General features: G+C 39.6%; 10 non-coding genes and 1 pseudogene across 10 annotated transcripts; 9 read left to right on the forward strand and 2 right to left on the reverse strand.

The window, feature by feature from the left end:
• The first annotated feature begins 10,719 nt into the window (after nucleotides 1–10,719).
• On the forward strand, nucleotides 10,720–10,792 carry trnaf-gaa (transfer RNA phenylalanine (anticodon GAA)). The gene has a single exon. It is a non-coding gene; the product is annotated as a tRNA-Phe (tRNA).
• Nucleotides 10,793–11,560: 768 nt separating this feature from the next.
• trnaq-cug (transfer RNA glutamine (anticodon CUG)) lies at nucleotides 11,561–11,632 on the forward strand. The gene has a single exon. It is a non-coding gene; the product is annotated as a tRNA-Gln (tRNA).
• A 109-nt stretch (nucleotides 11,633–11,741) lies between these two features.
• trnai-aau (transfer RNA isoleucine (anticodon AAU)) lies at nucleotides 11,742–11,815 on the forward strand. Its single transcript has one exon. It is a non-coding gene; the product is annotated as a tRNA-Ile (tRNA).
• An 88-nt stretch (nucleotides 11,816–11,903) lies between these two features.
• On the forward strand, nucleotides 11,904–11,976 carry trnaf-gaa (transfer RNA phenylalanine (anticodon GAA)). Its single transcript has one exon. It is a non-coding gene; the product is annotated as a tRNA-Phe (tRNA).
• Nucleotides 11,977–18,477: 6,501 nt separating this feature from the next.
• LOC130220361 (5S ribosomal RNA) lies at nucleotides 18,478–18,596 on the reverse strand (annotated as a pseudogene).
• Nucleotides 18,597–19,788: 1,192 nt separating this feature from the next.
• trnae-uuc (transfer RNA glutamic acid (anticodon UUC)) lies at nucleotides 19,789–19,860 on the forward strand. Its single transcript has one exon. It is a non-coding gene; the product is annotated as a tRNA-Glu (tRNA).
• Nucleotides 19,861–19,938: 78 nt separating this feature from the next.
• trnay-gua (transfer RNA tyrosine (anticodon GUA)) lies at nucleotides 19,939–20,025 on the forward strand. The gene is given in 2 exon segments: nucleotides 19,939–19,975; nucleotides 19,990–20,025. It is a non-coding gene; the product is annotated as a tRNA-Tyr (tRNA).
• Nucleotides 20,026–20,119: 94 nt separating this feature from the next.
• On the reverse strand, nucleotides 20,120–20,191 carry trnae-cuc (transfer RNA glutamic acid (anticodon CUC)). The gene has a single exon. It is a non-coding gene; the product is annotated as a tRNA-Glu (tRNA).
• Nucleotides 20,192–20,904: 713 nt separating this feature from the next.
• On the forward strand, nucleotides 20,905–20,985 carry trnas-aga (transfer RNA serine (anticodon AGA)). Its single transcript has one exon. It is a non-coding gene; the product is annotated as a tRNA-Ser (tRNA).
• A 464-nt stretch (nucleotides 20,986–21,449) lies between these two features.
• trnas-uga (transfer RNA serine (anticodon UGA)) lies at nucleotides 21,450–21,531 on the forward strand. The gene has a single exon. It is a non-coding gene; the product is annotated as a tRNA-Ser (tRNA).
• A 1,492-nt stretch (nucleotides 21,532–23,023) lies between these two features.
• trnas-uga (transfer RNA serine (anticodon UGA)) lies at nucleotides 23,024–23,105 on the forward strand. Its single transcript has one exon. It is a non-coding gene; the product is annotated as a tRNA-Ser (tRNA).
• The last annotated feature ends 1,090 nt before the right edge of the window (nucleotides 23,106–24,195 follow it).

Genomic DNA, 24,195 nt, shown 5'->3' on the forward strand with positions numbered 1-24,195 from the left:
TTGCATTTCCCCACATTTATTTAAAAAATATGTCATCGCATCTTTCCATACGTGTTTTTCTTCTTTCCATTATTTATTTACAGTTTTTATTCTTATGCTTTTCATTCTGATAAGTGGATCGATTAAACCTAACCCCCCTTCTTCTACTTTACCAATTATGGTATTATAAGCTATCTTGGAAGGTTTCCCGTCCCATATAAAATCTAATACAATAGCTTTTATCTTCTTATATACACTCATTGGCAAACTCACTGTACCTAAAACATACCACATTTTTGATAAAAATAAGGAGTTTAAAACTAAAACTTTCCCCTTTAAAAACAAACCTCTTAATTTCCAGAAATGTAATCTTTTTTCCATTCCTTTTAAAACTTCCTCCCACACTAAATCCCTTGTTTCATTTTCATTTTCACCAACCCTTATACCTAAAATCTTCATATTGGTTTTCTCCTCTTTAAATTGGATTTTTTCTGGTAAAACCTTTGTTTTTCCTATTCTCATGTATTTCGTTTTTTCCTTATTAATTTTTGCTCCTGTTCCTTTACAATATCTGTTTAAAATTTCCTCTGCTTTTTCAATACTTTTAATATCTTTTACTATTAAAGTGGTATCATCAGCATATTGAAATATTTTTTGTTCTAACTCTGTTCCTTTTATACATAATCCTCGTATTTGCTTTTCATTATCAATTGCTAACCCCAGTGTTTCAGATACAAGTGTGTATAGTAGTGCTGACATTGGACACCCTTGTCTTATCGATCTTGTTACTTTAAAATCTTTAGTTAAAAAACCATTTACTTTTATACAGCTTGTTATATCTGTATATAAACATTTTATCCATTGTAGATATCTTTTTCCAAAACCAAATCTCTCCATTACATTCATCATATATTTGTGTTCCACTCTATCAAAAGCTGAATCCAAATCTACACTAATTATATATCCTGTTTCTTTTTCCTCTCTCATATACCAGATTATGTCTCTTATATTGTTTATGACATCCGTTATGTCTCTTTTTAGAACCGCATATGCTTGATTTGTTTGGATTATGTTTGGTACAACTACTTTCAATCTGTTAGCTAAGACTTTCGCTAAAATTTTATAGTCTGTGTTCAGCATACTTAAGGGTCTATAATTTTTTAAGTCTTCCTTGTCTCCATTTTGTTTATAAATCATTTTAACCATTCCTTTTTTCATACTATTAGTTAACTCCCCTTTTTCATAAATATCACTGTATATTATATTTAAAATAGGACTTAAAACATTTTTAAAAACTTTATAAAACTCAACTGGTAGTCCATCTATTCCTGGACTTTTCCCATTTCTCAACTGATCAATAGCTGTTTCTATTTCTAAATCAGTTATCTCACTCTCGCACATTTCCTCGTCCTCTTTATTTAATTTTACTGTTATTTTTTCTAATAAGAAATTTTCATCATTTAAAACTACTCCATTTTCTGTAAATAATTCCTTATAAAATCGTCTAGTTTCCTTTAAAATTCCCTCTTTGTCCTCTACAGTTTTCCCATCTTGTGTTTTTATACATTTGATTATAGCTGCTCTCTGTCTTGTTTTTTCTAATTCATAAAAGTATTTTGTACTTCTTTCTCCTTCTACAATGTCTTTAGCTCTGCTTCTAATAATTACTCCCTTACACTTTTCTTCTTCGATTTTCTTCAGCTTTTCCTGTAATTCTATTATTTTGTCAACATTTATCCCATTTACTTTACTCATTTCTTCATCCCATTCTTTTCTAATTTGATTTTCCTTGAATTTTTTTGCCTTTTGTCTTTTTTTCTGATATATTTATTGAGTATTCTTTTATTCTATTTTTCAGATTATCCCACCATAAACTTGTTTCTGTTTCAAACATTTCATCATTCACACTATTGATTATTATATTTTCTATTTCCATTTTATACATTTCTATTTTGAACAACTCAGTGTTGAGTATCCACACTCCTGGTCCTTTTTCAATCTCATTAAAATTCATCGTTATCCATATAAAATCGTGATCACTCTCACTATAGGTTTTGTAGAAAACTTTGTTAACATATTGTACTTCTTTTTTCTTACATAAAAACAAGTCAATTCTACTTTGCTTTAAAATCCTATTTACCATTTGTCTTCTTGAATATTCTCTTTTCATACCATTTTGCTCTCTCCATACATCTACCAAATCACATTTCCTCATTAAATTCTGTAGTTCATTCCTTCCTCTGTCTGTTCTAAAATCCATTGAGTCATCTTTATCTATTCTTTGCATGGCAACATTAAAATCTCCTAAAATAAATATGTTTTCATTCTTATCTATTAACTTATCTATGTCCTTATAAAAGTTATATTTCTCCTTTTCCTCATTTGGTGCATGTATGTTGCATACTCTAAAACTTTTCCCATTATACATAACTTTTACAATTATAATTCTTCCATTTGTGTCTTTATAGTCTAATTCTACTTTTTCAAAAATCCCTCTTTTTATCAAAATTGCTACCCCTCTTTTCTTTTCTATATCTCCATTACTAAATATTTCCCCATTCCACAATTTTCTCATTTCATTTTTAATCTCATCTTCCCACTTTGTCTCTTGTAAACATAATATATCACACTTTTTTGTCAAACACGTTAATCTTTCAAACTTTTCACATTTTGACAATCCTCTTACATTCAGTGATACCACACATACATTACTCATTAGGAAAATTATTGGATAAACCAATAACCACCATTCATTCTGAGTCACTGTCACTTAAACAAATGTTTCTTGCATCTCCTTTTTCAAATTTTTTCCTTTCCATTCTTTCTTTAATCTCTTCTCTTCTCATTTTCTGCCGTTGTAGAACAAGTTCAATGTTTAAGCCACTTTTACATCTTGATTTTAAATCTTTTATCTTTTTACCTTTTTCTTTTTTTTCCAGTCCATAATTCCCTCTTTCAAAATCCATTCCTCTTACCTCATTTAGTGCTCTTATTTCATTGTCCTCAGTCCTTTTCTTCTCCTGTCTCTCTTCATTGTTCAGTTCTATAGCGCCTTCATCATATTGTTCTTCATCAAATTGTCCATTATTTGGTTCTCCTTCCTCCTCGTTTGCTCCTTCTCCCAGTTCCATTCCTTTATCCTCTTCCTCATATCTGTCCTCTTCTGTATTGTTTTCTTCTCCAGTTTTGTCCTCCTTCCTTTCTGTTGCCGTATTATCAAGTGACACTTGTATTTCCATCCTTTCCATTTCCTCCTCTTTTTCACAGTTACATCTTGTCGATGCCCTCTCGCAGCCCTGGCACTGCAGAACTTCGCAGTCCCGCACATAATGCCCCTGCTGAAGACATCTTCTACATGTGAACTTTGGGCAGTCTTTCTTCTCATGCTCTGTACTGGAGCAAAGTCTGCACATTTTCAGTTGATTATCGTGTATCACTCTGAAATATTGTATCCCTTCTTCTGTCACAAAGCCAACATTGTATGGTAAAGATTTAACTTCTTTGGGAAATTTTACCTTCACAAAGCGTGTTCCGTCTGCCACCATTGTTCCCAGATGATATTTTCTTCTTATAGGAAGTATAGGAGTTACTCCCCAATTACTGAGTTTTTGTTGTATCTCCTCATCCTGTATGTAACTGGGCAAGTTCAGAAAAGATACCATTTTTTCTGTTGCACACAGCTTTTTCATCTCACATTCTTCTCCATTAATCATCAGTCCATTCATCAATATCTCGCATTCTTTTTCACTTTCCATTGTCAGCTCAAATTCATTGTTGTTTTTCCGTCTCAGTCCAAATAATTTGCCAATCCCGACTTTGTCTTCCACTGCTTTGATTATGTTATTTATAGTTGAGTTTTCAATTTCTCTTACCATCATTGTTAGTGTGGCTTCCTTCTTGTAGTCTCTTTGATATCTTGCTTGCTTCTTTAGTTTGTTCAGCATTTGTTGTTCCTGACTTGAATCATTCCTTTGTCCTTCAATATTCTTTTCGCTTTCAATACTTGTATTTGATTGTAGTTCTCCTTTCTTTTCTTGACCACCTCCTTTTCCTTCTTTTTTCTTTGAGACAACTGTTGCCCATTGTTCCATTATCTTCATTTAGAGTCTTTTCAATCCTGTTTGTAGCATTTCCTTGTTCTCTGTTCCTTGTTCCGTTTGTGTCCTGTCCATTCTCTTTCTCCGTTGTGTCCATTTTGTTGTTTTCTAACCCCAAAACAGTGTTACTGTTTGGGGTTAGTGAAAAAAATCTTTAACTGGAAAAACAATTAAAGTAAACTTTGTAATACAAAAACTAAAAATAAAAAACAAAACTGCCAAAATGGAAGAGCCTCTCTCTTCCTTCTGCCACCTCACACTTCCTGCTGTGCAACAACTGTCACTCACAGTAGAGGGCGTGCTCAGGGTGGTATGGCCGTAAGCGAGAGCAGCAGTCAAGAGTTGACTATTTAAAAATAGGCGCATCAGCTTGCCTTGAAACAGCACCGACAGAAACACTGACCTTGGCCCCTCAATAGTTTACCTCTTTTTTTAAAAAAAATGTATTTATAAATTGTTTTGCCAAATGAAGGAATTCAAAAAGCTTACAGCACCTGGTATTCCCAGGCGGGCACCCATCCAAGTACTAACCAGGCCCAACCCTGCTTTGCTTCCGAGTTCAGATGAGATTTTTTTTATTTTTTTTAATCATGACATTTATACATACAAATATTTAAAATATACAATATTTAAAAATCTCCTGGTAAGAAAACTTCAAAACCAGTCCAAGTTTGTACAACATATGGATTATTTTTTGTAATACATTTTTCAAAAATGTCCATCTTCTCATACATTTTGCAATAGTTATATATAACCATTATTTCCTCAGTCACAATCTGTTTGTACAACAAAACCAATGGAATTTCTTTTTTCTTTTGTTTCATAATATTTCTTCTTTTCCATATGGTATATCTTGCAAGAGTCAACATATAATTAAGAGCAAACACATTTTTTGTTTTCCCATTAAAACCAAATAAAAACAGTGTGTCCCATTCTTCTAAAACAATGTTTTCATCATACAAAAAAGTACAGACCATTGTTTTCAACATCTTCATAAAATCACTTAACTTTTTACATTTTAAAAATAGGTGTAACACACCTTCTCTTTTTTCCAAACACACCTTACACAGTTCATCTTGTGATACCCCAATCTTTTTAAAGATGATCTCTGTCATTATGCAGTTGTGTCTTAACATAAAATCAAAGTTTTCTAATGCTGGACTTTTAAAATTTAATCTGACATTTTTCCATATATTTGAAGCATCGAAGTTTTCAAATATCTTTTCCCAAAATTCTATTGATTTAGGTTTTTTAAACACAGCATTACACAAACATGTATAAAACATCTTGATAGGACAATCATTGATACTAATCTTATCTTCATCCATTTTTAAAAACACTTTGATTTTTCTATTTTCAGTTTCTTTTTCATTCTCTTCAATAGTTTTGATCCAGTGATCTGGTAATGCTAATCTTAACTTCTTGTATTGATCTTCAATTTTTTCTTTATCATCTACATCTTCTATTTCCTCCAGTGTATCTATTATAGCTTGAGTAGGTAAAAACCCAGGTTTTATTTCATATAAAATGTCTTTGACTTGTCTAAAACCAACTGCATACCAGTTCTCATAAAACATTTGTTTTTTGCTTTTATTGTTCTGATTTAAAAACAGCGGTTGCTGTAAATAAAGTTTTCTCCCTTCAATCTCAGTGTGTATGTTATCATAAAAACATTTCCATGTTCTCAACAACTCTTTATAAAACTCAGGAATATTCTCTATCATGCGGTCTTTAAATGCCATCCATAAGAAATCATCTCCTATTTGTCCACATTTATTAATAAAATAACTCATGATGCTTTTCCACGGAATATTGTCTTCATTTAAAAACTTCTTTAATGTTTTAATTCTCATACTTTTCATTCTTATCCATGGATCTATAAGTCCTAATCCTCCCTCATCCACCTTTCCAATGATAGTGTTATATGCAATTTTAGATGGTTTATCATCCCATAAAAACTTTAAAATCATAGTTTTTATTCTCTTATACACCCACGTAGGTAGACTAACAACACTTAAAACATACCACATCTTAGATAGAAAAAGAGAATTTAATACCAGTACTTTCCCTTTTAAAAACAATACTCTCTGCTTCCAAAAACATAATCTTTTTTCCATTTTATTTATGAGTTCATCCCAAATTATTTCTCTAGTTTTCATTTCATCATATCCCAGCGTAATGCCTAAGATCTTTATGTAATTGTTTTGTTCTTTAAATTCCCAATTTCCTTGTGGAGCTTCTGCTTTTCCCATCTTAATGAATTCCGTTTTTTCTTTATTTACTTTAGCTCCCGATCCTCGACAATATCTATCAAATATTTCCATAGCTTTCCCAACACTTTTAAAATCTTTTAAAAATAGAGTGGTATCATCAGCATACTGAAAAATCTTCTGTTCTGTTCTATTGGTTTCTATCATAAACCCTTTAATTTCCTTTTCTCCATTTATAGCTAAGCCTAACGGTTCAGCAACTAGTGTGTATAATAATGCTGATAAAGGACATCCTTGTCTTATAGATCTGGAAATCTCAATGTAGTCTGTTAAAAATCCATTTATTTTAAAACAACTAAAAATATCTGTATAAAAACATTTGATCCACTTAATGAAATTCTCACCAAAGCCAAATTTCTGGATTAAGTCAAATAAATAGCTGTGCTCAACTCTATCAAAAGCTTTCTCTAGATCAGGGGTGGGCAAACTCGGTCCTGGAGGGCCGGTGTCCTGCACACTTTTGCTCCAACACCAATCAAACACACCTGAACATGCTAATCAGTGTCTTCAGATCACTAGAAATCTATAAGCAGGTGTGTTTGATTAGAGTTAGAGCTAAACTGTGCAGGACATCAGCCCTCCAGGACCGAGTTTGCCCGGCCCTGCTCTAGATCTATGCTGAATAAAAATCCTTCATCTTTTTTTTCTTTTATGTACCAGATTAAATCTCTTATACTTGTTATTGTGTCTGCTATATCTCTGCCTATTACACCATAAGCTTGATTAGTTGTGATAAGAGTGGGAACTACCTTTTTAAGTCTGTTTGCTAAAATCTTTGCTAATATTTCATAATCTGTGTTAAGCATACTTAAAGGTCTATAATTTTGCAAATCATCTTTATCACCTTTATTTTTATAAATTATTTTAATCATTCCTTTCTTCATACTCTCACTCAACTCTCCTTTTTTAAAAATAGCAGTAAAAAGATCTTTTAAGATTGGAATTAAAACATCTTTAAAAGTCTTATAAAACTCGGATGACAAACCATCTAAACCAGGGCTTTTCCCATTGCTTAATTGAGTTATAGCTTCATTTATCTCATCTTCAGTTATATCACTATCACACCGTTTTTTATCCTCTTCACTTACTTTAACCTTTATTTGATTCAATAAAAAATCCTTATCTTCTTCATGAACTCCTTTTCCTTTAAACAAAATTCCATACAAATCTTTAACTGCTCTTAAAATACTTTCTTTATCTTTGACATTTTTCCCTTTTATTGAGACATTCTTTATCAAATCGGCTTTTTGTCGTGTTTTTTCTAAATCATAAAAGAACTTTGTACTTCTTTCTCCTTCCACTGTATTTTTCATCTTGCTTCTTATTCTAGCTCCCATACATTTTTCCTCTTCTACTTTTTTCAGTTTCTCTTCTAATATCACTATTCTCCTAATATCCATATTTCCTTCTGTTATCTTTTCCATTTCATTCTCCCATTCTTTGTTTAATTGTCTTTCTTTAGCTCGATTAGCTTTCTGCATTTTCTTTGAACATTCTATTGAAAATCTTTTGGCCTCTAATTTGACATTGTCCCACCACACACTTATTTCTTCATCATATAACTCATCATTTACACTATTAATAATAATATTTTCCATTTCAATTTTATAAAAATCATTCTTTAAGAGCTCTGTATTAAAAACCCATACACCTGGTCCTCTTTCAACTCCACTGAAATCCATCATGACATACAAAAAGTCGTGGTCACTACAGCTAAAAAGCTTGTAAAAAATCTTTGAAATAAAAGATTCTAATCTTCTTGTACATAAAACATAGTCTAATCTACTTTGTTTTAAAACTGTATTCACCCACTGCCTTCTTGAGTATTCTCTTTTGGCTCTATTTCTCTCTCTCCAAACATCTACATATTTATGTTTTTCAATCATGTATTTCAGTTCTTTTCTTCCAACATCTGCTCTATAAACCATATAATCATCTACATCTATCCTTTCTAAAACAGTATTAAAATCTCCTAAGACAATAACATTATTCCATCCACTCATTAAAACACTAAGGTCCTTAAAAAAAGTAACTCTTTCCAGGTCTTGATTTGGAGCATGGATGTTACATATTGTTATTTCTTCACCGTTATTTATAATTTTAATAGTTAAGATCCTTCCATAGTTATCTTTAAATAAAACATCAAATGAGCATCCTATTCCTCTTCTAATTAATATTGCCATGCCTTTTTTCTTATTTGGGTCATTATTATACAATATTTCCCCGTCCCAACATTTTTTAAGTTCATTAATAATTGTTTCATTCCATCCAGTCTCTTGTATACATATTATATCACATTTTTCTGTTAAAGCAATTACATTTTCAAACTTCACTTTAGATGACAGCCCTCTTACATTAATTGAAACCAAACATAAGTTGTTCATTAGAAATATAAAAGAAAACAAGCCATCCAAACAGAAGAAAATCCAATTTAAACAAACCATCAATCATTTGTAGTCATTTTTAATCTAAAATCTTAGATCAGTTCTGTCAGTTTTTAGTTTTGCTTTTGCTTCTTTTCGTAATTTCTGTTTCTTAAGCACTTGCTGAATATTTATTTGTACAGTTTTTCTGCGTCTTCTGTTTATGCTGTCTATTGTTCTGTCTTTAGTCCCAATATTTATTTCATCATTATCATCATCGCTTACCTCTTCCTCAATTCTGCTTTCTGTATTTTCACCTGCTGTTTCTTGTTCTTTTTCCATGTCCTGTCCATCATCTTTCATTAGATGTTGTGCCTCAGTCTCTACTGTATCTCCTTCATCCTCTTCACTCATAGCCTGCTCCTCTTCTTGTTCATTCAAACCATCCGCTGTTAAATCCTGTGGTTCCTCCTCACTTTCTTCATAGCTTGATTTTTCCATTGGTTTATGCATTTCCATAACTCCAGTCTCTTCCTCGTCCGATTCACATCTGCACCACAATGTTGTCTTTTTGCAGCCTTGGCACCGTGGGGCTTTACAGTCCCACGCAAAATGCCCCTGCTCCAGACATTCTCTACACACAAATTGTGGGCAGTCTTTTTTTTCATGTTCAGTGCTTTCACATAATCTGCATGTTTTTATCTGCTGATCATGTATCACTCTAAAATATTTGGGTCTTTCCTCTGTATCAAATTTGACGTTGTAAGGAAGAGTTGTGACTTCTTTTGGAAATTTCACTCTTATGAACCTTGTTCCGTCAGCCACAGTTGTTCCTGGATGATATCTTCTTCTTAGTGGGAGAATTGGAGAAACTCCCCAGTCCACAAGCTTTTGGATGATTTCACTATCTTGAATATAGTTGAGTAAATTTAAAAAAGAAACCATTCTCTCAGTTGCGCAGAGTTTTGATATTTCACAGAATTGTTGGTTGATCATTAGTCCATCCATTAAACTATCACAGTCTGTTTCATTTTCCATAGTTAGTTCATAGTCAAAATTTGATTTTTTCCTCAGTCCAAACAATTTTCCAACTCCAGTCTTTCCTTCCACAGCCTTTATAATCATAACTACTGTGATATTTCCAGGATCTTTCACAGTCATTGTCAAAGTTGTTTCTTTTTTATATTGTCTCTGAAATCTTGCTTGACTTTTCGGTTTGTTTATCATCTCTTTTCTTTGACTTGTTTGTAGGGTGTTTTCCAAACATTCAGCAACTGCTTTACCTTTAGTTTGTTGTTTTTCTCCACTTCCTCCTCTACTTGTGTCTGACCTATTTTTCCTCCTTCTTGCCACAACAGTTGCCCATGTGTCATTATTGTCGATGTCCTTGTTTAAATCTCTTGAATTGTTATCTTCAGGAGTAGCTTTGTCCGTGTTGCCATAGTCCATATTCAGTTCCTGTTCCTTTACCGGGGTGTCCATCCTTTCAAAAGGTTTTAACCCCAAACAGATAAGACTGTCTGGGGTTTAACTAAAACTAAACAAAATTTATATAACTTATTTCAAGCAAAATCAAATAAAAAACAATAAAGAAAATCAAAATGGGAGAGCCTTTCTCTCCCTACTGCCATCTCACACTTCCTTGAAAGCAGTGACTCAGTCAAACTCAAGGGGGCGTGCTCAGGGTGGTATGGTCGTAAGCGAGAGCAGCCGTCAAGAGTTGGCTATTTAAAAATAGGCGCAGCACCAGGAGCCGAGTGCCGCTCAGCTTGCCTAGACACAGCACCGACAGAAACAATGCCCTTGGCCCCTCAATAGTTTACCTCTTTTTTTTTTTTAATTAATTAATAAAAATTAGCTCAGTTGGATAGAGCGTGGTGCTAATAACACCAAGGTCGCGGGTTCGATACCCGTACTGGCCAAATTATTACTCTCTTATGCCTCAGATGCACTTAAGGGCTCAGCTTGGTCTCACAGACATCCCTGCTGCAGGAAAGCTGTGTCATGGCAGCCGAAATAGCTCAGTTGGGAGAGCGTTAGACTGAAGATCTAAAGGTCCCTGGTTCGATCCCGGGTTTCGGCAAAGCAATGTTGTTGTTCTGTTTTGGGCACAGGGTCAGTTGAATGAAAGTCACCCAAAAAGCCTAGCCGCTTCACCCTTAAGTCCACCTGCTTCCATTTGACCAAAACGCTATCTTTCTCCCAGGTGGTCACATCGCTTCTGGTGATGATTCCTATGGCCTAATCGACAGCACTCTGCTATATATTTAGTGCTTTGATTTCCCACTGCGGATGCGCCATCGAATAAAAGAAAACTGTGACTTGATAGGGCTTCTGAAGGATTGCAATGATTAGTACTATACAGAACCGGCAAAGCTGACGTAAGGAAATTCGCTCTTAACCCTCCAGGTGCAACCAGCTTTGCAATAAAAGCCAGTGTGAAAGGCATGAAAACAGAAGTGGATAATGCGGGCATCGATCCAGCTACCTCTCTCATGCATGCTAAGCGACCGTTCTACCATTTAAGCTAATTCCTCTTTTCACAGTCAAAATTGAACATTTTAGACGTGGTCGAAAAAGAAAAAATGATATCACATCTGTTCTGTGGTGGCTTTTTTGCCCTGCCTGCCATTTAGTCGTCAAATTGCCTAGAATGGCGTGCTTTTCTTTTGAAGGCCCTACCTAGTAATGCTCCAGTAAATGTGTGAGGAGCACTGCATGCCGAATGACGAGTTACTCAGAAATCAATGCACATTGGCCTTGCCTTGGATGGACCTTCTGCTACTTTCCTGCAAGGCCATTTTTTTAATTCATCATCTTCATGTCGGCCAGCAGCTCTATATCATCTAAAGGTTCCATGGTGTAATGGTTAGCACTCTGGACTCTGAATCCAGTGATCCGAGTTCAAATCTCGGTGGGACCTGTTTTTATTTTGCCAGCACCGCACAAAAAAAGTTAAAATAGCATCCTGTTCCCTTGAAGGCCAAAGAATGACAGTAACTCTGGGTTTTGCAGCACACTGGTAAGAAAACGGCCGGTTAGCTCAGTTGGTTAGAGCGTGGTGCTAATAACGCCAGGGTCGCGGGTTCGATACCCGTACTGGCCAAGTTTTTACTCTCTTATGCCTCAGATGCACTTAAGGGCTCAGCTTGGTCTCACAGACATCCCTGCTGCAGGAAAGCTGTGTCATGGCAGCCGAAATAGCTCAGTTGGGAGAGCGTTAGACTGAAAATCTAAAGGTCCCTGGTTTGATCCGGGGTTTCGGCAAAGCAATGTTGTTGTTCTGTTTTGGGCACAGGGTCAGTTGAATGAAAGTCACCCAAAAAGCCTAGCCGCTTCACCCTTAAGTCCACCTGCTTCCATTTGACCAAAATGCTATCTTTCTTAAAGGTGGTCACATCGCTTCTGGTGATGATTCCTATGGCCTAATCGACAGCACTCTGCTATATATTTAGTGCTTTGATTTCCCACTGCGGACGCGCCATCGAATAAAAGAAAACTGTGACTTGATAGGGCTTCTGAAGGATTGCAATGATTAGTACTATACAGAACCGGCAAAGCTGACGTAAGGAAATTCGCTCTAAACCCTCCAGGTGCAACCAGCTTTGCAATAAAAGCCAGTGTGAAAGGCATGAAAACAGAAGTGGATAATGCGGGCATTGATCCAGCTACCTCTCTCATGCATGCTAAGCGACCGTTCTACCATTTAAGCTAATTCCCCTTTTCACAGTCAAAATTGAACATTTTAGACGTGGTCGAAAAAGAAAAAATAATATCACATCTGTTCTGTGGTGGCTTCTTTGCCCTGCCGGCCATTTAGTAGTCAAATTGCCTAGAATGGCGTGCTTTTCTTTTGAAGGCCCTACCTAGTAATGCTCCAGTAAATGTGTGAGGAGCCCTGCATGCCGAATGACGAGTTACTCAGAAATCAATGCACATTGGCCTTGCCTTGGATGGACCTTCCGCTACTTTCCTGCAAGGCCAGTTTTTTAATTCATCATCTTCATCTCGGGCAGCAGCTCTACACCATCTTGAGGTTCCATAATGTAATGGATAGCACTCTGCATCCAGCGATCTAAATTCAAATCTAGATGGGACCTGTTTTTTTTTTTTTTTTGCCAGGACCGCACAAAAAAGCTAAAATAGCATTCTATTCCCTTGAAGGCCAGAGAATAACAGTTACTATGGGTTTTCTAGGACCCTCAAGTCCAGCTGCTTCACTTTTCAATTTTAAAAAGACATTTTTATTCCTGTGTCATTTAAAATCTTAGTGACTTCTTGAGTAAAAACATCATAAAAAGCCTCCTGCATTTCCTCTAACTTAAAATAATAAAATAGACATTCAAAATATTTCTCCACCTTCCTCTTAAACACATTCCACACATTTAATAAAACTTTTTCCTTTTTTGCTACAACTCTTCTCTCCCATATTGCACTTTTCATTAAAATCACAAGTAAATTTATGAGTTTTTTATTATCACATTCTTTGTTCAGCCCCAACAGTAACACCTTTTCCCACTCTAGATTGTCGTCTCTTTCTCCTTTCAAAGTTAAAATCATGTTTTTGCATTTCTCATTAAAATCTTTTAACTCATTACAATATAAAAACAAGTGTAAAAATCCTTCATCTGCATCTTGACATACTTTACATGTGACACTTTCCTCCATCCCTATTTTGTTTAAAATTACATCTGTAAACACTGCTTTACTCCTGATAAAATATTCTAAATTCTCCAGTTTTGATTGTACAAATTTGTCATTTATATTATCCCATATGTTGTCTTCATTTACATCTTTAAACAGCCGTATCCAGTACTGATTTGCACCAGGTTTCTTAAAAACCCCATCTCTAAAAAACCCATAAATCATTTTCACTGTACAATCTTTAAAATCCCACCATTTCTCTCCAAATCTTACACTCACATCTTTACTTAGTTTATTTTCTTCCATGTTTTCTATTCTTGTTAACCATTCTGCAGGTATGGCATTTTTAATTATGTCGTATTCCTTTATTAAGTCTTGTCTATTAAAATCCTCCTTCGCTTCATCCATCACATCAATAACATACTGCACCGGTAAGAATCCTTCCTTAAATTCATATAAAATATCCCTTACTCTTGTTATTCCCACCTCCCACCATTTCCTAAAAAACACCACTTTCTCTTGATTAAGAATGTCACTGTTTAAGAATAAAGGCTGATTTAAAATGTTCTCGCGTCCTTGTATATTAAAATGTACACAAGTTAAAAATTTCCCCCATGCTCCAATCAATTCTTAATAAAAATCTGGTAGACCCTCTCACTCTTAAGCTGTTTTTTCTTTGCTCCACGTCTATTAAACCTAGTCCCCCTTTGCCCACTTCTCCAATCAAGGTTGCGTATGCTATTCTTGTAGGCTTTCCTTCCCATAAAAAATCTAAAAAACATTTTTTCAGCCTTTTTTCCATCCACAGTGGCATTGATGACACATATAAAATATTCCATAATTTAGAAACCATTAAAACATTCAAAATTAAAACTCTCCCCTTCAAAGTTAAGGACATTAACTTCCAAAACCTCAGCCTTCTTTCAATCCCTCCTAACATTTCCTCCCACATAGTTACTTCTGCTTTCTTTTCATCCCTCCCAACTACAATGCCTAAAATTTTAATTTCATCCATTTCCTTGAATGTAAAATGTCCAGATAAAGCCTCAGTTCCTCCAAATCTCAAATATACTGTTTTATCTTCGTTTATTTTAGCTCCTGAAACCTTGCAAAAATGTTGCACCGTTTCCATTGCTTGCTTTACACTTGCCAGATCTTGTAGTATTAATGTAGTATCGTCAGCATATTGAAATATTTTATTCACTCCCCCCTCTACCTCTATTCCTTTTATTCTTTCCTTGTGCTTCACAGCTAATCAGCTAATCCCAGTGGTTCTGCAACTAAGGCATATAAAAGTGCAGATAAGGTCCTTTATCCGTTTTAAAAACCATTCCCTCAGCCATTTCTAATTGACTAAAAACAGTGTTAAAATCCCCCATGATAATAACTCTTTCATATTTCTTTAAATAATCTCTTAGTACATTAAAATACTCTTTCTTTCTGTTCTCCTCTGTTGGGGCATGAACGTTCACCATAATTACTTTTTTCTTCTCATACTCCATTTCACATATCATACACTTCCCCTCTTTGTCATTATAGATTGTTTTACATAAAACCCCACTGTTTTCTTTTATTAAAATTGCAACTCCTCTCCCCAACCTCCCATCCCCATTATTGTATAAAATCTCAGTCCATCTCTTCCAAGCCCTTTAGCAACTCATACTTATTTGCGCATTCAATTTCTTCATCTTTTAGCAGTTTTTTCCTTGCAGTCTCTAAATTAGGTTTTATCTTTATCGATCTTCTTCTTTTTGATGATTTCATCTGTGTCTCTTTGTTTCCCACCTTTTGTAAATGTTCCTCTAACTCGGCTTGCTCCTCATTACTTTGTTCTTTTGTCTCCACTGTGTCCAATGCCTTTTGAAAACTGTCTGTCATGTGCATTTGTCCAAAATACGTCTTCCTGTTGTCCTTGTTGTAAGTCTTTATTATTCGAATTGCTCAATTCTGCTGCTTCCAAAACATTCCTTAAACTGTCAGTCATATCCATTTGTGTCCATGTTGTCCCTTCCTGTTCAGTGACTCTGTCCTTTCCATTAGCCTCATTCTCTTGTAGTTTTTCACTTTTAGATTCTGTTCTTCTGTCTTGTGTTGTTGTTTTGTCCTCTGACTGTATATTGTCTCCTTCATACATCTGTCTGTCTACCCGCTGCTCTACCTCCTCCTCCTCAACATTCACATTTATTTAAAACCTTATTACAATCCGGGCACTTCACCGCATCACAATCCCTTGCGAAATGCCCCCTTTCCTCGCACTTAAAACACTTAAAATCTGGACAGTCTTTCACCACATGATCTGGGCTCATGCACAGCCTGCAAGTTTTCACCTGATGGCTGTGCATCACCCTTAAGTATTGTGGTCCTTCTGCTGTCTCTATTCTTGTGCTGTACGGAAGGGGTGCCACTTCTTTGGGGAATCTGGTTTTAACAAACCTCGTCCCATCTTCAATATCTGTGCCCGGATAAAACCTTCTTTTAATTTTTGAAAGGGGACAAACTCCCCAATGATCCAATTTGTCTAAAATATCTTTGTCAGCAACATAGACAGGCAGATGCATGAAGGAGACAACATAATCTCGATTTTGTAGCCTCTTTACTGTAAAGTTTATCCCTTTAATAGTTAATCCGTCTGTTAACACATCAGCATCTTCCTCTCTTTCAAGTGTTACTTCATATTCCTTGTTTTGTTTTGGTCTTACAGCAAAAAACTTTCCATCCCCAATCCTCTCCGTCACTGCTTTAATTAAATCCATTGCTCTCACCTCAGTTGTTTGTCCTATATCCACTGTTACAGTTGCTTCTTTTAGATAAATCCTTTTCCTTGCTTCCTTCTCCGATCGGTTTGTTTCTCGTTGTCGTCTGTCCAGTCCATTGTCATTTGCCTTCTCAAATCCGTCCACCATTGCCAGGTCTGTCACCGTAGATCCGTCCATTGCAAAAAAAAATAGGAATCAGAATCAGAAAGAATCAGAAAGAGCTTTATTGCCAGGTATGTTCACACATACTAGGAATTTGTTTTCGTGACAGAGCTTCTACAGTGCAACAGGATTACAGAGACAGGGCAAAAAACAGATAATAAATATATTTAAAAAAATAGAAGTAAGTAGTGAGTGCAAATATACAGATTGACAAGCGTATGTACATGTTTATTACTATATACAACGTTATATGTGCAGCTGTTATGTGCAAATTGGCATGTAAAGTGTGTTGTTAAATAAGTGTATATGTGTATAAAAGTGTATAGCAAGTAGTGGTGTTGGTTTCGCAATTATTATCATCAAGTGTTCATGAGATGGATTGCCTAAGGGAAGAAACTGTTTCTGTGTCTGGCTGTTCTGGTGCGCAGTGCTCTGTAGCGTCGACCAGAAGGTAAAAGTTCAAAGAGGCAGTGTGCTGGGTGTGAGGGGTCCAGAGTGATTTTGGCAGCCCTTCTGCTCGCTCTGGATAAGTACAGTTCTTGGGGAGTAGGAAGGGTTGTACCAGTGATTCGCTCAGCAGTCCGAACTATTCGCCGTAGTCTTTGGAGATCGTATTTAGTAGCTGAGCTAAACCAGACAGTTATTGATGTGCAGATGACTGATTCAATGATGGAGGTGTAGAACTGTTTCAGCAGCTCCTTTGGGAGGTTAAACTTCCTCAGCTGACGAAGAAAGTACAGCCTCTGTTGAGCTTTTTTGACAATGGAGTCAATGTGAGTGTCCCACTTCAGGTCCTGAGAGATGGTGGTGCCCAGGAACCTGAATGACTCCACTGCTGCCACAATGCTGTCCATGATGCTCAGTGGGGGGAGAGCAGGGGGGTTTCTCCTGAAGTCCACTATCATCTCCACTGTTTTGAGCGTGTTGAGCTCCAGGTTGTTGTGGCTACACCAGACAGCCAACTCCTTAACCTCCTGTCTGTAAGCAGACTCGTCACCGTCCTGAATGAGGCCGATAAGTGTGGTGTCGTCTGCAAACTTCAAGAGCTTCACAGAGGAGTCTTTTGAAGTGCAGTCATTCGTGTACAGGGAGAAGAGCAGTGGGGAGAGGACACACCCCTGGGGGGCGCCAGTGCTGATTGTGCGGATGCTAGATGAGAATTTTCCCAGCTTCACCAGCTGCTGCCTGTCCGTTAGGAAGCTGTTGATCCACTGACAGACAGAGGTGGGCACAGAGAGTTGAGTTAATTTGGGCAGGAGAAGTTTTGGGATGATAGTGTTAAACGCCGAGCTGAAGTCAACAAACAAGATCCTCACATAGGTCCCTGGTCTGTCTAGGTGTTGCAGAGCATAATGCAGTCCCATATTTACTGCATCATCCACAGACCTGTTTGCTCTGTAGGCAAACTGAAGAGAGTCCAGTGAGGGTTCAGTGATGTCCTTCAGGTGGGTCAGCATCAGTTTTTCAAAGGACTTCATGACCACAGATGTTAGTGCCACCGGTCTGTAGTCATTTAGTCCAGTAAGTTTGGGTTTCTTTGGGATGGGGATGATGGTAGAGCGTTTGAAGCAGGAGGGCACTTCACACAGCTCCAGTGATCTGTTGAAGATCAGGGTGAAGATGGGGGCCAGTTAGTCAGCACAGGACTTTAAACAGGCTGGTGTTATAAAATCTGGGCCTGGTGCTTTTTTCCTCTTCTGTTTCCGGAAGACCTGGCGCACCTCCTCTTCGTTAAACTGTAGGGCAGGTATGGGGGAGGCAGGGGGTGGTGGAGGTGTTAATGGTGGCGTGAAGAGCATAAAAAACACTCCTCCCGAACAGCTCACGCTGCTGGGAGGATAAACTAAACAAACTCAAAAAAAGTTTAACAAAAATGTATTTGAGTCAAAAATAAAACTAAACAGAAGAAAATGTGGTGAGCCTCTCTCACCAACTGCAGCCAAACACTTCCTGGAATGTACCACTATCACACATGCACAGGGGGGTATGGCCGTAAGCGAGAGCAGCCGTCAAGAGTTGGCTATTTAAAAAGAGGCGCAGCACCAGGAGCCGAGCGCCGCTCAGCTTGCCTTGAAACAGCACCGACAGAAACAATGCCCTTGGCCCCTCAATAGTTTACCTCTTTTTTATTTATTTATTTATTTATTTATTTATTTATTTATTTATTTATTTATTTATTTATTTAGCCAAATAAAGGAATTCAAAAAGCTTACAGCAACTGGTATTCCCAGGTGGTCTCCCATCCAAGTACTAACCAGGCCCAACTCTGCTTTGCTTCCGAGTTCAGATGAGATCAGGCATTGCCAGGGTAATATGGCAGTAAGCGAGTGCAGCCGTCAAGAATTGGCTATTTAAAAACAGGCACAGCATCAGGAGCCAAACGCCGCTCAGCTTGCCTTGAAACAGCACCGACAGAAACAATGCCCTTGACCCCTCAATAGTTTACCTGTTTGTTTGTTTTTTTTTTTTTTTTTTTTTTTCTGTTACTGCTCCAAAAATAAATCTAATGCTTGTAACCTCCTCCTGGAGAGGAGAAAGTCTCAGACCCTGGATCACAGTTCTTCTATGGAGAGACTGTCACATGCCCTGTAAGAGCATCCTATCGACACCACAACTTGCCATAATAACAAAGCACAGCATACGCTAAATGAACTCCGTGTTGACAGAGCCGTGTCCTCATTACAAACAACAAACTAATGATGACAAGATAAGCAGACATGGCCAGTGGCGCAATGGATAACGTGTCTGACTATAGCTCAGAAGATTCTAGGTTCGACTCCTGGCTGGCTTGCTTTGTACTTTTTGCTGTGCTGTCAGCCAGTGCACTGCGGTCACCTTTCCCCCCGCTGGAGCTGTTCAATTCCACTCTGGAGTGAGTCGGGTTTCTGGGGCCGCCAGCACAGAGCCGGTGGGGTGCTCCCCTGGTTTCAAAGGCTGCACCAACTGCTGATTTTTATTAACGTCTACTGCAGCTACACCAACCGTAAACCAAGCCTACTTGTTGCAAATGTCCCTACCACTTAGAAGTCACCCAGCCAACTTGCAGCGTAATCTCTTCCACTTGTAAGTCTCTGAGCTGCAGCAATACCTAAGCGCTCTGATAAAACATGCATAAAAGAAACTATGGCTTTTAACCTCCTCTTGAAGAGGAGAGAGTCTCCGACCCTGGATCTCAGGTCTTCTATGGAGGGACTGTCAAGAATCCTGTAAGAGCATCCCATCCACACAACCTCTTGCCATAAAAACAAAGCAGAATGTGTGGTGACGAACTCCAGGTTGACAGAGCCTTGTCCTTGTTTCAAATAATGTGCTAACAAGGTGCTGAACAGAGTGCCAGTGGCACAAATGATAACGCTAATGACTATGCATCAGAGGATTCTAGCTTACAGAAACCATGAGACTGTGTATGAGAGCGTGCGTAAATGTATGAGTGGTACTTGTGCAAGAGGGGCAGTGAAGTGTGCACAATCAGAAAGAACTGAAGTTTGTGCCATGACTGGCCCTCACAAGTGGCAGCTCCCATATGATCTAGCGGTCAGGATTCCTGGTTTTCACCCAGGCGGCCCGGTTTCGATTCCCGCTATGGGAAGGCTTGAGTGTTTTTGCTTCTGCCCTTTTTGGCCTGCAGCAACCTTAAGGGGATGGGCTTGTGCACAACTGCCGTAAGCCTTCGATAGCTCAGTTGGTAGAGCGGAGGACTGTAGGTGGAATGTTGGCAATCCTTAGGTCGCTGGTTCGACTCCGGCTCGAAGGAAGTCTTTTGCGCTCAGAGCTGCTTTCATGCCTGTGCAGTTCGATTATATTTTAGGCGGTAGAACTCAAAGTTCACCATAGAGGTGAAAAGGAAGTTCCCTGACCGGGAATCGAACCCGGGCCGCGGCGGTGAGAGCGCCGAATCCTGACCACTAGACCATCAGGGAAGGGCCAGCATAAACTTGCCCCTGGCTTTCTTTGGTCTTTTTGCTGTGCTGTCAGTCAGTGCACTGTGGTCGCCTTTCCCCTCCGCTGGAGCTGTTCAGTTCCAGTCTGGAGTGAATCGAGTTTCTGGGGCCGCCAGCACAGAGCCCGTGGGGTGCTCTCCTGGTTTCAAAGGCTGCCCCAACTGCTGATTTTTATTAACGTCTACTACAGCTACACCAACCGTAAACCAAGCCTACTTGTTGCATGTCCCTACCACTTAGAAGTCACCCAGCCAACTTGCAGCGATGAGAAAGTGTTGTCAGCCGGCAAGGGGCTTGCAGAGGGCCAACTCCGCAAACAGGTGCTTCCACAGACAGGAGCCCGGATAGCTCAGTCGTAGAGCATCAGACTTTTAATCTGAGGGTCCAGGGTTCAAGTCCCTGTTTGGGCGAAGGCCTGTCTGTTTGTCAAGACCTTGTTGTTCTTTTCATATCACTTGGTGGCTGTCCATTGTGGTGTGGCCTGCGAAGCACGTTGCTCTGAATTCAGATCATCAGCTTGTGTGGAAAGAGTGCCCATGAAGTTAGCTGAGTGTGTTAGATTAGAGAGCTATGCTGTCCCTGCTTCCCAGAGATTGTACGGAAAAGTTGCACAAAGCTAGTGCACCCTTCCTCTACCACTGTTGACCCTGTGCTTGGTCGCCACCTCAGCAGGAGAGAGAAAGCAGACGCCTGTAGTCGTGGCCGAGTGGTTAAGGCGATGGACTAGAAATCCATTGGGTTTCCCCGCGCAGGTTCGAATCCTGCCGACTACGTTGTTTTGCACGTCCACTTATGTTGTTGTTCTCTTTTCTTTCAAGCCTTCTATACGTAATTGCAATTCTCCTCTGCATCTCACAAACAAGCCCCTGTCACTTAGTGACCAGGCAGCTGTGGGTGAGCGACAGTGGTTTGCCGCGACCGTACAGTGATCCGTACTCTGTGTTGTGGCCAGAAAGAATCCCAGTTTGAATCCCGGTCACAAACCAGTGTCCCTTAGTGTCCAGGCAGCTGCAGAGCTTATCGGTGAGCGAGCGGTGTGCCGTGATCGTATAGTGGTCAGTACTCTGCGTTGTGGCCGCAGCAACCCCGGTTCGAATCCAGGTCACCACAGCGTGTTCCTGTTAACTGCGAGCAATGCTTGTGCCGCTTTTTACAACCTCAGGCCATTTATGCCCCTAGTGTGCTGCGTTTAATGTTGCCCTCATTCAGCAGAAAAATTCAACGGCTGTCGCTATGCGTAGTCGTGGCCGAGAGGTTAAGGCGATGGACTTGAAATCCATTGGGTTCTCCCCGCGCAGGTTCGAACCCTGCCGACTACGGAACAGCCAGCTGCTTTTGCTTTTTCTCTTTGTGAGAGGAACTGTGGCTTTTGCGACGTTTGGTTGCGGGCCTGCGTGTTTAATCCCATATTGAATAATTCAAGTCCAGCGACTAGTCGCAATTTAGCTTTTTTTGTAGTCCCTACACTCTGATGTTGCCTAGAGAAACGTTCAATAAATCGACAGCAACATCTTGTACGGCTCATCAAGATTGGGATTTGATAGTTTTTTTTTTCCAAGTCGCCCAGTCCGTTTTGGCTGTCCCTTTGTGGCACATTTTCCCCACTCCATCTGCTTCTGGGGAGTTGCTTTATGCACAGCTCTTTTCAAGACTGATGCTAGCACAGTTCCAAAGGCCAGGCGAAATGTGCTTTTGGCCATGCTTTTGGACCATGGCTTTGGTAACACCTAATGACTTCAAGGTCTTTCACGGTGCAGCTCAGCAGTGGCATGGCACAGCTCTGAAACGCCGTTTCCTGGAGGACGACTGCATCTGTTTTTTTTAAGAGGACGCAGGTCTGTGCTGTGATGAGAAAGTGTTGTCAGCCGGCAAGGGGCTTGCAGAGGGCCAACTCCGCAAACAGGTGCTTCCACAGACAGGAGCCGGATAGCTCAGTCGGTAGAGCATCAGACTTTTAATCTGAGGGTCCAGGGTTCAAGTCCCTGTTTGGGCGAAGGCCTGTCTGTTTGTCAGAGACCTTGTTGTTCTTTTCATATCACTTGGTGGCTGTCCATTGTGGTGTGGCCTGCGAGAGCACGTTGCTCTGAATTCAGATCATCAGCTTGTGTGGAAAGAGTGCCCATGAAGTTAGCTGAGTGTTAGATTAGAGAGCTATGCTGTCCCTGCTTCCCAGAGATTGTACGGAAAAGTTGCACAAGCTAGTGCACCTTCCTCTACCACTGTTGACCCTGTGCTTGGTCGCCACCTCAGCAGAGAGAGAAAGCAGACGCCTGTAGTCGTGGCCGAGTGGTTAAGGCGATGGACTAGAAATCATTGGGGTTTCCCCGCGCAGGTTCGAATCCTGCCGACTACGTTGTTTTGCACGTCCACTTATGTTGTTGTTCTCTTTTCTTTCAAGCCTTCTATACGTAATTGCAATTCTCCTCTGCATCTCACAAACAAGCCCCTGTCACTTAGTGACCAGGCAGCTTGGGTGAGCGACAGTGGTTTGCCGCGACCGTACAGTGATCCGTACTCTGTGTTGTGGCAGAGAAATCCCAGTTTGAATCCGGTCACAAACCAGTGTCCCTAGTGTCCAGGCAGCTGCAGAGCTTATCGGTGAGCGAGCGGTGTGCCGTGATCGTATAGTGGTCAGTACTCTGCGTTGTGGCCGCAGCAACCCCGGTTCGAATCCAGGTCACCACAGCGTGTTCCTGTAACTGCGAGCAATGCTTGTGCCGCTTTTTACAACCTCAGGCCATTTATGCCCCTACTGTGCTGCGTTCAATGTTCCCACCTTCAGCAGAAAAAGTCAACGGGCTGCCGCCATGCGTAGTCGTGGCCGAGAGGTTAAGGCGATGGACTTGAAATCCATTGGGGTCTCCCCGCGCAGGTTCGAACCCTGCCGACTACGGAACAGTCAGCTGCTTTTGCTTTTTCTCTTTGTGAGAGAACTGTGGCTTTTGCGACGTTTGGTTGCGGGCCTGCGTGTTTATTCCATATTGAATAATTCAAGTCCAGCGACTAGTCGCAATTTAGCTTTTTTTTTGTAGTCCCTACACTCTGATGGTGCTAGAGAAACGTTCAATAAATCGACAGCAACATCTTGTACGCTCATCAAGATTGGGATTTGATAGTTTTTTTTCCAAGTCGCCCAGTCCTTTTTGGCTGTCCCTTTGTGGCACATTTCCACACTCCATCTGCCTGGAGAGTTGCTTTATGCACAGCTCTTTTCAGACTGATGCTAGCACAGTTCCAAAAGGCCCAGGCGAAATGTGCTTTTGGCCATGCTTTGGACCATGGCTTTGGTAACACCTATGACTTCAAGGTCTTTCACGGTGCAGCTCAGCAGTGGCATGGCACAGCTCTGAAACGCCGTTTCCTGGAGGACGACTGCATCTGTTTTTTTTTAAGAGGACGCAGGTCTGTGCTATGATGAGAAAGTGTTTTTAGCCGGCAAGGGGCTTGCAGAGGGCCAACTCCGCAAACAGGCGCTTCAGCAGACAGGAGCCCGGATAGCTCAGTCGGCAGAGCATCAGACTTTTAATCTGAGGGTCCAGGGTTCAGTCCCTGTTCGGGCGGAGGCCTGTCGGTTTGTCAGAGACCTCGTTGTTATTTTCATATCACTTGGTGGCTGTCCATTGTGGTGTGGCCTGCGAGAGCACGTTGCTCTGAATTCAGATCATCAGCTTGTGTGAAAAGAGTGCCCATGAAGTTAGCTGAGTGTGTTAGATTAGAGAGCTATGCTGTCCCTGCTTCCCAGAGATTGTACGGAAAAGTTGCACAAGAGCTAGTGCACTTCCTCTACCCCTGTTGACCCTGTGCTTGGTTGCCACCTCAGCAGGAGAGAAAAGCATACGTCTTAGTTGTGGCCGATGGTTAAGGCGATGGACTAGAAATCCATTGGGGTTCCCCGCGCAGGTTCGAATCCTGCCGACTACGTTGTTTTGCACGTCCACTTATTTGTTGTTCTCTTTTCTTTCAAGCCTTCTATACGTAATTGC

The sequence above is a fragment of the Danio aesculapii genome, unplaced genomic scaffold (genome assembly GCF_903798145.1).
Source record: "Danio aesculapii unplaced genomic scaffold, fDanAes4.1, whole genome shotgun sequence".
In the NCBI taxonomy this organism is placed as follows: Eukaryota; Metazoa; Chordata; class Actinopteri; order Cypriniformes; family Danionidae; genus Danio; species Danio aesculapii.